Source organism: Sarcophilus harrisii, chromosome 4 (assembly GCF_902635505.1).
Source record: "Sarcophilus harrisii chromosome 4, mSarHar1.11, whole genome shotgun sequence".
Lineage (NCBI taxonomy): Eukaryota > Metazoa > Chordata > Mammalia > Dasyuromorphia > Dasyuridae > Sarcophilus > Sarcophilus harrisii.
In genome coordinates, this window is record NC_045429.1 from 170,092,232 (window position 1) to 170,107,245 (window position 15,014).

Here is a 15,014-nt window from a genome sequence, read left to right on the forward strand (position 1 = left end):
CCCAGTAGAGACACTGCTGGATCAAAGGGTATGCACAGTTTGATAACTTTTTGGGCATAGTTCCAAATTGCTCTCCAGAATGGCTGGATGTATTCACAATTCCACCAACAATGAAATAGTCCCATTTTAGAAAAAGAAATAGAACAAGCTATTAATCAACTCCCTAAGAAAAAATCCCCAGAACCAGATGGATTTACATCTGAATTCTACCAAACATTTAAAGAACAATTAACTCCAATGCTATATAAACTATTTGAAAAAATAGGGAATGAAGGAGTCCTACCAAATTCCTTTTATGACACAGACATGGTACTGATACCTAAACCAGTTGGACAAAAACAGAAAAAAAAAAAATTATAGACCAATCTCCCTAATGAACATTGATGCAAAAATCTTAAATAAAAAATTAGCAAAAAAATTACAGAAAATCATCCCCAGGATAATATACTATGACCAAGTAGGATTTATACCAGGAATGCAGGGTTTGGTTCAATATCAGGAAAATTATTAACATAATTGACTATATCAATAACCAAATTAGCAAAAACCATATGATCATCTCAATAGATGCAGAAAAAGCATTTAATAAAATCCAACACCCATTCCTATTAAAAACACTAGAGAGTATAGGAATAAATGGACTTTTCCTTAAAATAGTCAGTAGCATCTATTTAAACCCATCAGTAAGCATCATATGTAATGGTGATAAACTGGAACCATTCCCAATAAAATCAGAAGTGAAACAAGGTTGCCCATTATCACCATTATTATTCGATATTATATTAGAAATGCTAGTTTTGGCAATAAGAGATGAAAAAGGAATTAAAGGTTTAGGTAATGAGGTAATTTGGTTTCCTTTGCACTGTCTGCAGATGATATGATGGTGTACTTAGAGAACCCGAGAGATTCTATTAAAAAGCTATTAGAAATAATCCACAACTTTAGCAAAGTTGCAGTATACAAAATAAGTCCACATAAATCATCAGCATTTTTATACATCACTTAACAAAATCCAGCAGCAAGAGATACAAAGAGAAATTCCATTTAAAATAACTGTCGATAGTATAAATTATTTGGAAATCTATCTGCCAAGGGAAAATCAGGAACTATATGAGCAAAACTACAAAACACTTTCCACACAAATAAAGTCAGATCTAAACAACTGGAAAAATATTAAGTGCTCTTGGATAGGTTGAGCGAATATAATAAAGATGTCAATACTATCTAAACTAATTTATTTATTTAGTGCTATACCAATCAGACTCCCAAGAAACTATTTTAATGACCTAGAAATAAATAACATCAAAATTCTTCTGGAAGAACAAAAGGTCAAGAATTTCAAGGGAACTAATGAAAAAAAAAATCAAATGAAGGTGGCTTAGCTGTACCAGATCTAAAACTATATTATAAACTAGTCACCAAAACCATTTGGTATTGGCTAAGAAATAGACTAGTTGATCAGTGGAATAGGTTAGGTTCACAGGACAAAATAGTTAATAACTATAGAGATCTAGTGTTTGAAAAAACCCCAAACCCCAACTTTTGGGATAAGAATTCACTATTTGACAAAAACTGCTGGGAAAATTGGAAGTTAGTATGGCAGAAATTAGGCATTGACCCACACTTAACACCGTACACCAAGATAAGATCAAAATGAGTTCATGATCTAGGCATAAAGAATGAGATTATAAATAAATCAGAAGAACATAGGATGGTTTACCTCTTAGACCTGTGGAGGAGGAAGGAATTTGTGACCAAAGAAGAACTAGAGATCATTATTGATCACAAAATAGAAAACTTTTATTATATCATGTTAAAAAGCTTTTGTATAAACAAAACTAATGCAGACAAGATTACAAGAGAAGCAATAAACTGGGAAAACATCTTTACAGTTAAAGGTTCTGATAAAGATCTCATTTCCAAAATATATGGAGAATTGACTCATATTTATAAGAAATCAAGCCATTCTCCAATTGATAAATGGTCAAAGGATATGAACAGGCAATTTTCAGGTCATGAAATTGAAACTATTTCTCCCCCCATGAAAAAGTGTTCCAAATCATTAGTGATCAGAGAAATGCAAATTAAGATAACTCTGAGATACCCTACACACTTGTCAAATTGGCTAAAATGACAGGAAAAAATAATAACGAATGTTGGAGGGGATGTGGGGAAACTGGGACATTGATGCATTGTTGGTGGAGTTGTGAAAAGATCCAACCATTCTGGAGAGCAATTTGGAACTATGCTCAAAAAGTTGTCAAATGTGCATACCCTTTGATCCAGCAGTGTCACTACTGGACTTATATCCCAAAGAGATCTTAAAGGAGGTTTCCCTCATGACCCACATGAGCAAAAATATTTGTGGCAGCCCTTTTTGTAGTGGCTAGAAACTGGAAAATGAATGGATACCCATCAATTGGAGAATGGTTGGGTAAATTGTTGTATATGAATGTTATGGAATATTATTGTTCTGTAAGAAATGACCAGCAGGATGAATACAGAGAGGCTTAGAGAGACTTACATGAACTGATACTGAGTGAAATGAGCAGAACCAGGAGATCATTATACACTTCAACAACAATACTATAGGACGATCAGTTCTGATGGAAGTGGCTATCTTCAACAATGAGAGGATCCAAATCAGTTCCAATTGATCAGTAATGAATAGAATCAGCTACACCTAGCGAAACAACACTGGGACATGACTGTAGATCACAACATAGCATTTACACTCTTTCTGTTATTGTTTGTTTGCATTTTTGTTTTTCTTCCCACGTTATTTTTATCTTCTTTCTAAATTGGATTTTTCTTGTGTAGCAAGACAACTGTATAAATATGTATACATATATTGTATTTAACATATACTTTAACATATTCAACATGTATGGGACTGTCTGCCATCTAGGGGAGAGGGTGGAGAGTAGGAGGGGAAAAGTTGGAACAGAAGTTTTTGCAAGGATCCCTGTTGAAAAACTACCCATGCATATGTTTTATAAATAAAATGCTATAATAAAAAAATAAAAATTAATTAAAAAAAAGAAAAGAAAATCAAAAGGTTATGACCCAGTAACACAATTTCTCAATGGTTTTTCAAATGCCATTTTTTAAAAGTCCCAAAAAATTCCTTTAGTATAGTATTTATACATTCATCAGATTTAAGAGCCATAGGTATGAATAGACCTCAGAAGGATCATGATATTCATAATCAATTACAGAATACTTAAGAACAGTATGTACAATTGTGAGGCAAGGGACAGTGGAGAGAAGGGTAGTACCCCATCATAAAACATATCAAACTTAGTTTATATTTTCTCACTTCTATTTTGTTCAAGGACTTCTGGAAGTTTCCCTATACATTTTATATTTATCATATTGGATTTATGGACCTGCTCACAGGAGGACTTCAGTACCAACCCAAGTCCTGATCTTGGGTAAGGAGTGATAAGGTGGAACTCATGAGGGTGGTCAAACAAGAGTACGTTTATTCAAAAAATCCTCAGCCTTATATACCCTATGCTTACATAATACACTTATATAACTATAGGAGACTGTGCATGCAGGACCACATAAACAACTTGCTATTGTGTGCAGATGTTTCCTTGCCACTCTAGCATAAGTCTGCTTCAAGTACAACACAGGTTGTCATGCTCCCTGACTTCTCAGGAAGGTTGAGACACCATTAAGGGTGATGGGGAGCCAAACCAAACAAAGTTCCTTACTGGATTAAGGGTCTTATCTCACTCAGGATTCCCCACTATCTCTAGCCCTCTACAGATCTAGTTTCTATAATCTTTTTTGGTTTTTGAGTTATGTATAGCTAATAAGAATCTAACCACTATTCATGGGGTTGCTTGTTCATGTTATCCTTATCACTCTCTGATGTTAAACTTGAGACCAGTTCAATATTCAGATATGCCACTGAAAGCTACTATCTATGAGTACTTTGTAAAATATGCTATTGACAATTCCTATTTTGAGTGTACTCTGGTTTGGTTTTCTTGGGGTCTCTGGGGCAGCCTTCATTTCAGTTCAGTAATCACCACAAAAACACACAGGTGTTAAAGTCCAGATTCTTTATTATCTCCTTCCTGATGCTGGGCAGCTTTCTGGAAAGCCTTTCAATCTGGCCTTGGTCTCAGTGGAGAAATGCAGGAGGAGAACCTGCCGCCAGCAGCCTGACCAAAGGTAGAAATGAATTTCTGTCTCCTTGGCTCCGAGAGCTTCTCTTCTGTTGCTCTCAGTCCCTGCTTATATGCTCCACACTGAGTATAAACCAATCATTGTATCTCTAGGAAACCATTATTTGTTGTAAGATTAAATCAATCATATTGATGAGGTTTATATTTAGGGAACCAAAATGAAATTAGGGTTTCTGGTGGTCAAGAAGTTAAATGATAAGGTCTAGTGGCAGGTTCGGGGTTCAGGGAACCAAATGGAGAGGTTTGGCTCCCCTGCAAGCCCTTCAGAGTCGACGCAAGGATAGGGAGTTTTGAGGACTCTTTTCTGGTAGCACAGAGACTCCCTGAAAAGGAATTTACAGACCTGAAAATTTAGATTGATAAAAGGGTTTATTATGGGGATTGGGAGTAAAGTTAGAAATCCTGACAGAGAGGCATAAAGTCTGGTTAGGGAAATAGGTGAGGGTAAAGAGAGGATGGCACTGGAAAGAGTATTCTAGTGGACAGAGGCCCTTAGCATGCCAAGCATGGAGCTGGCATGTTCCGAACCTCTGCAAAGAGAGGGTTTTAGTTTGGCTCTTTTTATAATGAGAGATTTACTTGAAGGGGGCCTGTGGGTGGAGTCCCAAGTTGGCTCCTGACTGGGTTTCAACTTGAGCTAGAATTTGAATTGAATTCAATGAGTTTCAGGACAGAGCCACCCCACCCAGATAACAAGAGTGAAACTGTTTATCCCTTGGGGCAGAGTTCCTCACTGAGGCAGAGTTGAAGGAGATCCTTCAAAGATTTCCAGAGTTTCCCAGTCCTTTTCAATACTGAATTTAGAGAACTATTAAGCACCATGCTAAACTAACCATTGTCTCATCAGTTCCACTTAGTACCTTGTAAGAAGTTCAGAGTTCTGGCCCATAACACCTATTACTTCATGTTTGCATTGGAGATGGCAGGGTGTTGTTATTTAGCATACCTACTGAAAGTAGAATTATACCAAACAACTATCTTATACCTATATTCACACTATTTGGTAGTAGAAGGTGACTGAACCCCTGTGTGGAGGAAAAAAATAACTTTGTTATTGAAATGTACAATTTTACTGAATTTCCACCCCAAAAAAATTCTGCTGCAGACTAAATACACTAAACCTAATGAAATTGTATTCTTTTATAAGTTAAATTAAAACAAGCACAACAACAGCCTGGTTCAACTACTTCTATCTTGCTTAAGTTTCTTACATACACCCATCCCTGCTGCACACAATGCTCCTTATCTGTCTTTGACCCCACAAAATTGCACTCAATACTCAGTTGCCTACTTTTCAGACAAAGTCAGTTGGTAGTATATGGGCACATTGAAATGTGGCAAATGTTGCCAATTGACTGCATTCTAAGCAGGTCTGAACAAGCCATATCTATATTCTTGAAACTGAAGCTGCTACCAGCACGCAAGCTTCCCCAATTTTTCCTCTCAATTTAGCAACAGTCTTTATTTGACTAGTCTGCAAGTGGGTGAAATTTTCCCTAGGCTCTTTAGCTAATGAATTCTCAAACACTTGCAAATTAGACTTCAACGGAGGGATGCTAAAAGCATTTCTGTCTCAACTTTCTTACTGCCATTTTCTTAAGATAAAGTCACTAGTTAACTAACCTTAGTAAAATCAAGCTTGAGCAATCAACTACAGACAGACTCAGTTAATTTCCTGTGTTATCTGTTATACATCTAACACCTGTTCTTTTATCTACAAATCATTTATCCTTTGAAATTCCATTGTACCCATTCTGCTTATATAACCAAAAAATTACATAATATAGTTTAAAATTGATAGTCAAGGTTCACTGAATTTTGTTCAGTGAAGCCTGTACTGTAAGCATTATAAACTTTAGTTTTCCCTCTATCTCTTCATTGTAGATTGTGTGATTGACAGCAATACCTAATCAATGGATCTTGGGCCATTTTATTTTTATTTTTTATCATGAGGAAAGAAAAATCCTCTAAAATATAAAAACAATAATAGTATTTGAACAATTGTTTATATAGTATATTTTATAAATCTAAGAAAGCCAAAGGTATTAAATTCCTGCTATACTTACTAGATTCCAGCTCAGTTCATTTGTATTTTTATTTCCTAAAGCCATTGAAAATAATCCCACCTAACCCCACTGTAAGGTGAACTCTTTGTGAGGTAAAGGCAGTTTAAAAACCTAATTGAGGTACAATTATAGTGTACAAAGGATCTTAAAAGTTACTGAAAGACAAGTTAGTCCTTTTAAACTATTTAAATACAATGGTGTTAAAGACAGTTCTCCCCATCTCTTACCCTGGCTAACAATCTCTGTGAGTGCATTGCAACTAAAATCTGTGAAAAAAATTATAACTTTTATAATTATTGATATATGTATAATAAATATATTAACAATCTAGATTTTTTCAGAACTACCACTTTATCAGAAAGCTCTGTGTGTGCGTATATATATTTATATATCTGTGTGTATGTATATATATGTGTGTGTATTTGTGTATGTATAAATATGCTTAACTGTAATCTGCTTGGAGGAGGTGCGAGGGCTGAAAGGGGAAAAAAAGAATAAAATAAAAAGTACAAAGCAGAGAACAAAAGAATAACCTATACAGAAGCAAAGAAAAGAGGACTGGAGAACACCAATATTGTCCTACACTCCAAGACTTATCATGGGAAACCATTCATGTTCAGATAATGTATGTAGTGTAAATCCCCTTTCCCCTCTATTCCCCTTTATGATTTGTGTATAAAATTTCTACTTTTACTGCAATAGGCAAGAGTTTCTTGTGCAGGAGAGCTTCTAGTTTTCATACTGTATTCCTTACTCTGAAAGTGATTAATTAAATCACTTAATCTCTAAAAACCTGTCTCTAGGTCTGCTTTGTACAGCTCCAGCTATTCAGTTTAGAGACAAACAGTAAAAATGTGTTAACCAATCCATGTTCTGTTTAGTTGGACTTGCTTCTTTCCTGATTTTAGGTGAGTAAGTATCAGTCCTAAAATGGCAGATCCAGGTTTGAAGGTCCCCTTGTAAAACAGACATTTGCAAGACCCAAGCTCGGGCCATGATAATAAAAAAATACTTGATAACAAAAGTTGCTTTTACAACTCTGGCCAAGAAATATAACAATCCTTACTGTAGGCACTTAACAAAAAACTTGTTGATGATAGGGATTATTGCTAAAATACCACAAACTAGTTTATTTTCTATTGTTTATGAGTCAAAACTCTCAGAAAATTGTAATAGTAATTATGTCATAGATTGTTGATTACTTATGTATGCCAGGAGTCTTTTGAATAGTTTAGCATTGTTTTTATGTGTAGGAAAGGAATAGCTGTCAAAAATTTGAAAAATAAAGATATGGTACAGGGATATGCTGGAGCCATCTCTAGCTGGCTTGCTAGTCTATTGTTAAATTTTCAACATGAGCATTTCAGAAATCAGTTGCTGCACACTAGAGCTTAATTTATTATTTTATTAATTACTGTTAAATAAAAACCCTTGTGAATTGCTAAAACAGAAGAAACTCCAGGTCCAAAAGGGGAACCTGGAATGAAGCAGATCACAATTTCCAAGATTATAACTGCATTTATTGCCTGAGAAAAAGCAGTTTGCTAACTTGAGCAATTAGGTAGTGTTCTCATCCGCTCAAAGGGAAGTGGGAAAGAGTAAGGTATTTATATATATTTGAGGTATTTATAGCTGTTAGGGCCAAAGGAGAAACACAGTAAGTTGAAAAGTCAAGTAAATATAATAACTCAGAAAGTAAGATGTTGCTGCTCTTTTTAAAATTTAAAACTAAATAGAAAATAAGAAAAAATAAAAGACAGAAAAAAAATTTAAAAACAAACAAAACATTGTCACGTACCCAGCAGAACATCAGGGAGGATTCAAAATAAGTAACAATTCACTTCAAGAAAGAATATATAGTAATAGAAGAGATTATATATTCCTGACTATTCATCTTTTCTTTGCTATTGTGTAGATTATTCTTTTGTTCTCTGCTTTGTACTTTATAATTTATTCTTTTTTTCCCCTTTTCAAATCCTCTGCCTCCCCCAAATGGATTCCAGTTAAGCATAGGTATATTTATACATACATACCACATACACATACATACATATAGATACATATACATATGCATATACATACACATAGGTACCCACATATCTACACACATACCTACATGTGTACACATGCACATGTACACATATACTTGTGCATTTATATATGTAGATATACATCTAAAACAATATTAATATGACTGAAATACGATATAGATTTCTCTCTTGATTGAATCTTTAAGTTTGACTTTGTTTGAGATCAGTAATTACCAGCCCTACTTTTTTTTCTAATGAATTTTATTCCTGATTCTTGTTATAGAGTATGTGTACATATTTTTCATTGCCTATTCCTGCTAATTCTTCTACTTTAATTCTCCTCCTTAATTTGCCTTGCTATTACTTAACCTACCCCCACCCAAGGATCCCTCCTTTATCTTTTCCCTTCTTCTTTATCTCATTCCCATTAATCTATAGATTTTATCCCTCTCCCTTAATCTAAACATTATTCTGTGCCTCACTTTATTCTATCCCATTCTTATCCCTTTCCCATGAATTTACACTCTTTGTTCTACTGCCATAAATCTATATGCCCTTCTATATCTCTATCCTTTTCCCTCCCCCTTTATTTCTTTATAGATTTTTAAGGATGCTATACCCTTCATGGTGTATATAAATATTCTCTATTTAATCCATTCTTGATGTGAATAGGTTTTCAGAACTACCAGCCCTTCTCGCCCCTTTGATGCTTTTGTGTTAATTCTTCCTCTGTACCTCATTCATATAGTATAATTAGTATTTTTACCTATGCCGACACAGTTTTGCTTTTTGGAGTCAGATCATACTCAGCTCTGACCCAGTTTTTCTTTTGAGCTACCCAATTACTGATGTCATTCTTAAACATATGTTATACATTTCCATGTAAAAAATACAGTTTGTCTTTGTTGAGGTCCTTGAAATTATGTCCTTGTTGAGGTCCTTGAAATTAATCTTTGATGTTGGCTCTTAGATATTAAATTTTTTATTGAGTATATGTTTGGTTGAGACAATCTGCAAGTTTGTCAAATATTCATTTTATTTTTCATTCAATATTACAGTTAGTTTTGTTAACTATGATATTTTTGGCTGCAGACCTAGTTCTTTAAATTGTTGATATATATTATTCTATGACCTGTGGTCTTTTATTGTAGCTACTTATAAATTTTGTACAATTTTAATTGTAGCTTCAGCATATTTGAATTATTTTTATTTGTTTCTTATAGAAATTTCTTTTTGAATTGGAGTTTTTGAAATTTAGCAATAATATTCCTATTTGTTTTTCATGCAGGATTTCTTTGAGGTGGTAAATGGCATATTTTTCCTATTTTTACTTTCCCCTTATATTATATCACTCCAGGATAATTTTCTTTGATTATTTTTTGAATTATTGTGTTGATTCTTTTTTTTTTTTTTTTTTGAGGGTGGGGGAGAATCACAGTTTTTAGGTAGTTCAGTTATTTTTTCTTTATATAATAATAGCTTTTTATTTTTCAAAACATATACAAAGATAGTTTTCAACATTCATCCCTGCAAAATCTTGCATCTAAATTTATCTTGCTCTCTCCCTACCTCCCCTCTTCCCTAGATAGCAAGCAATTCAATATAGATTAACCATGTGCTATTCTTCTAAAAATATTTCTGCAAGACAAATTAAATTAAAAAAAAAGCAAACAACAACAAAAAAGTGAAAATACTATGTTAGGATTCACATTAAGTCCCCATAGTTTCTCTGGATGCAGATAGCTCTCTCCATCGCAAATCTGTTCGAATTGTCCTGAATCACCTCACTGTTGAAGAGACAAGCTCATCACAGTTGATTATCATATAATCTTATTGCTGTTGTGTACAATGTTCTTTTGGTTCTATTCTTCACTTAGCATCAGTTCATGTAAGTCTCCCTAGGCCTTTCTGAAATCACCCTGCTGATCATTTTTTATAAAACAATAATATTCCATTATATTCATATACCATAACTTATTCAGCTATCCCTCAAGTGATGGACTCAGTTTCTAGTTCCTTGCCACTACAAAAAGGGCTGCTACAAACATTTTTCCACACGTGGATTCTTTTCCCTTTCTTATGATTTCTTGGAGATATAAACCCTGTAGAGACATTATTGGATTAAAGGGTAAGCAGTTCAATAATCCTTTGGGCATAGCTTCAAATTGTTCTCCAGAATGGTTGGATCAGTTCACAACCAATATATTAGTGTCCCTGCTTTTTCCACAACCCCTCCACTGTTTATTATTATCTTTTCCTTAGCCAATCTGAGAACTGTGAAGTGGTAGCTCAGAGTTGTTGTTGTTTTTTTTTTAATTTGCATTTCTCTAATCAATAGTGATTTATAGCATTATTTTTCATAATCCAATTATTCTTAAGTTTTCTTGATCTGTTCTCCAGATCTGTTGTTTTTCTTATATTTCACATCCTCTTTTATTTTTTCATTAAAAAAAATTGTTTTGTTATTTTTGGGTCTCTTACAGCATCACTGGATTCCCTTTGCCCAATTCTAATTTTCAAAAAATTATATTCTTCTTTAAGATTCTGTATCTCCTTTTCTAGTTACCTTTTTTTTTTTCATAATCTTGTTTTTCTTGACTAGTTCTTATTTATTTGTTTAATTTTTTTCTCAATCTTTCTCATTTGATTTTTTTGAAGTCTTTTGAGTTCTTCCATAAATTCTTTCTCAATAGGTAGCTATTTGATATTACTTTTTTGATAAAAGAGGCTTTTTTTTTTTAAAAAAAAAACTTCACTATTCTCCTTTGAAGATAAATCCCGGTCTTCCCTATTCCCATAGTAAGTTCCTATGGTTGGGTTCTTTTTCGCCTGTTCATTTTTTTTTCTGCTCTATTTTTTTTTTTTTTTTGGTTATTGTTTGTTTGTTTGCTATTCTTTAGATAAGTCCAAGATGTTTGCTTCCCTTTAGAAAAGTGAGAGAGCAGAATGCTTGTTTTTCTTGCCACTATATCAGGGTCAGGATCAGGTGCTGAGAATAACATGCAAAATAACGGGATTCAGTTCAGTGCAAAGTTTTTGGTAAGTGATGGGGAAGGCAGGGAGGTGGGGTGTGGAGAGTTTAAAATGAGGAAAGAGGAAAAGGGACCCAACATACAACTTAGCAGAGACATGGGTTCATTCACCTAGAAGGGGGTATTCTAACAGGAAGTTGTGTTCTTGCCAATTTACAGGCTAGGTATCTATGTAATGTGAAAATTTCTCAAACACCAGCATATAATAGAGTACATAAAGTACATAATATATAATAATAGGTGCTTAAAGAATGTTTATTGATTAATTGTATTTATGAGTTCTCGCTTCAGTCTGTAACCCACCAGAGGGAAAGGTCTCAGTTTTATTTTACCTTTTAATTATCAGCTTAACACAATAATATACACACAGTAAGTAAATGATTATTTAATTCAATAAAAATGTGTATTCCCATTATTTAGCACAATACTTGACATAGAGCAGGGATGATTGGCCATTTCATTTTCACACTAACATGCCAAAATGTATAGAATATTTCCCCCCCATAATATAGAGAGGATATTATCTATGAATATATAAGCATGACTCCAATGGACACTTCGAATCATAGAATTTTATTGCTGGGAAGGACTTTACAAAGCGTCTGATCTATTATTTAATTTTACAGATAAGAAAGTTGAGGCTAGAGAAATTACATGATTTGCCCAAAGTCACAGAACCAGACAAACCTTCATTGTATTGCATTGATGAATAAGTCTACAACATGCAAATACATATACATATAATTCACGTATTCTATGTTGCCAATACATTCCTTTTTCCTTTGTCATCAGGTTTTGTTTTGTTTTGTTTTGTTTTTGAAAGTGAGGTAAAAAAAGAATAACAATGAAAGAATTTTCTTGGAATTCTGAATTTAAAATTTATACCATTTGCTATATATTGTTTTTCTGTAACTACCAGAAGTTGGTACCTTGAAGAAAAATTGTCAGAAGGTGCCACTCTCTGTTAGAGAAAAAACCAAGATTGATCAAGTAGAATAACTTTCTCTTTTGTTTAAGAACATGACAAATGAAACTTGATTCAAGTAAAAAGATATTTAATCTAAAGAAGAGAAAACTTAGGGGAGAAATGATAGTTATCTTTAAGTATTTGAGCACTTGTCCCGTGGAAGAGAGATTATACTTGTTCTGTTAAGTCCCAAAAGTCAGCACCAATAAATTGTAGGTTAAAGTTTCAGGGGGGCAGATTATACTTGATACATGAAAATACTTTCCAACAAATTGAGGTATCTGAAAGTATAATGGACTGTCTCAGAAAGTAGTGGGTTCCTCTTCAATAGAGAATTTCAAGCAAAGACAAAATGATCCTTTCTGGTCATTTTATATTTAGTAAGGAATTTAGTCTAATTTGTCCTGAGAGGCCCCTGACATCCCCTTCATTTTTGGTGTTTTTCAAATGTCAGGGTAAAAGGAATGGCCAACTGGATCAGTGCCCAGGTGTCCACTCAGTTCCCAGGCAAAGCAGGTTTGAGAGTGCTGCCTCCATATGCTTATTTCTGAGAAATTGTCAGAGCTATCTTGTACATGGCACTACAGTCTTTAGGCTTTGGAATCTTTCACTCTGCCATGACAGAATGATTTCCAGAGCTGGGATAAAGGACTGGCATAGGTTGGTTGATTCCTTCATAGAAGGGAATAGGTCATTTCTCTCCAGGGGTATTATTTTGGGAATAAGATCATGCATTTGAATTCATTCTCATGTTTTTCCATACCTAAAGGGAATGGTACTATCTGGGCATGGGGCAATTTATAGCACAGGCAAAGAAATTGCTTTTTACTCAGATTCTTTATAGAATACTTTACCAATTCTACCCAGGCAATGGTGTCTATCATTTGCCTTAAGTCCTTGGCTTGGTTCCAAATCTTCTTAAGAGATCTATACCTATTACATCTATTCCATATGTTCGACTTACACTTCGATCTACATTTTCTAAATGTCTGGTCCTTGTAGCAAACCAAACTTTATTCCAAATTCTGATGGGCAGTTCCATAAAATCCTCTTTCTCCATTACATCACTTATTGTACTGTACTTGTAGTTACTTCTCCATGACTAGTCAAGCTTCTACATTATATAATTAGACAAGCCTCAAATTGAATCATTTGTGGGTATTTTTTTCAGTAATATTTACCCAAACCTTAACTTGATAAACCCCATTCTAAATCCCAAATACTATTTTAGCAGAGGAGGAGCATTAATACCATATAATCTCTCCTTTTCACAAGGTCAATAACTCCTTACAGAGACCTACTCAGACATTGGATAGTTTGTGTCTATTCGCCACTAGTTCCAATTCCTTCTCAAACAAATGGGGCCAAAAGTCCTTTGGAGTGGAGGGTAATCTCATCCTCTAAAACTATTTCCAGCTGAGAATGGGTATTGAGCTTGGGTCATCCTACAGGCCATTTTGGAAGAGTTTGAGCTGATTGAAGATCCAATGGGTTAAATCATATCTCTGAAGTTAGTCGAAGCAGCTGTAATTGCCCAAAACTTAGAATAAAACAAACCTAATAAGCAGGGATTAGGGTAGTCTGAGATGGAAATACCAGTCCACAATGAACTGCTATAAGATAGATTGAAGAAACTAATATAGATTGGCCAGAAGCTTTTCATATAAAATAAGTTGTTTATAAGAAAATATGTTTGTACTACAGGACACACAGTACAATCATTTCCATATTAGGAATAAACTTAAATAAAATTAACCTTCCCAGTTGTGGTGTTCTCTTCTTTTTTATAATATATGAAATATATAATATATATATTATATATAATATATAAAATATAATATATTTTTTATAATATAATACATATAATATAATATACTTTCTCTCTGGGAGCAGGTTTCTTGGGGAGGTTTTCTGGAGGCACCCTTAATTTTGGTTCCGTGTAATAATCATCTCAAATGCAGCCAGCTCATAAAATTCAAAATTTTGTTTTCTCCTTCCAAGTCTTATCTCTTTCCTTGGGTCCAGTTAGCTTTCTTAGAGGCCTCTCTCCCTCCTTGGTTCCAAGAGCTCTTGCAGCTTGTCTTTTGCCTCTGCCAACTTCTGCCTGTAGCTCAACTCCGACTCCTGGCAATCTTCTAAACTGACTGACTGACTGACTGAAGCTCTAAGAACGTCTTGTATATGATCTCTTAAAGGTGTGAACCCAAAGGTTGACTCCTCCTCTGAGAGAGTGGGATTGTGGGTTTCTGACTTGTGAATCTCCTGAATTTGTGAACACCAATGTGTGAGCTAATGTGTGAACTCTCAAAGGTGTGAGCTCTAATGTGTGAATTCTCCCAAAGGTGTAAATCCTAAGCACACAAGCACTGTTTCCATCAACTCTAATGAGTTAACACTTTGTTTCAAGTTCTGGCCCATAACACCCAATGATGTAACAAAACATGCAATAAGTTACATTCCTCTAAAAAAACTTGAAAACACTAAAATTCTCTTCTCTAAACCATAGGAAAGAGTTTCAGCTTTAGTTTAAATAATCAGAAAGAATAACAGATTTCACAGGTAATTGTATCAATTGTTCTTACATTATTTTGAAACCTTTAAGGACCTTACTCATACATACATATACATCTAGTAACAGAGAGGGTCAAATGTCCATTTACCTAATTAAGATATAAGGACTACCTATTTCAGATTGAAAACTGTAAAATCCTGAGCAC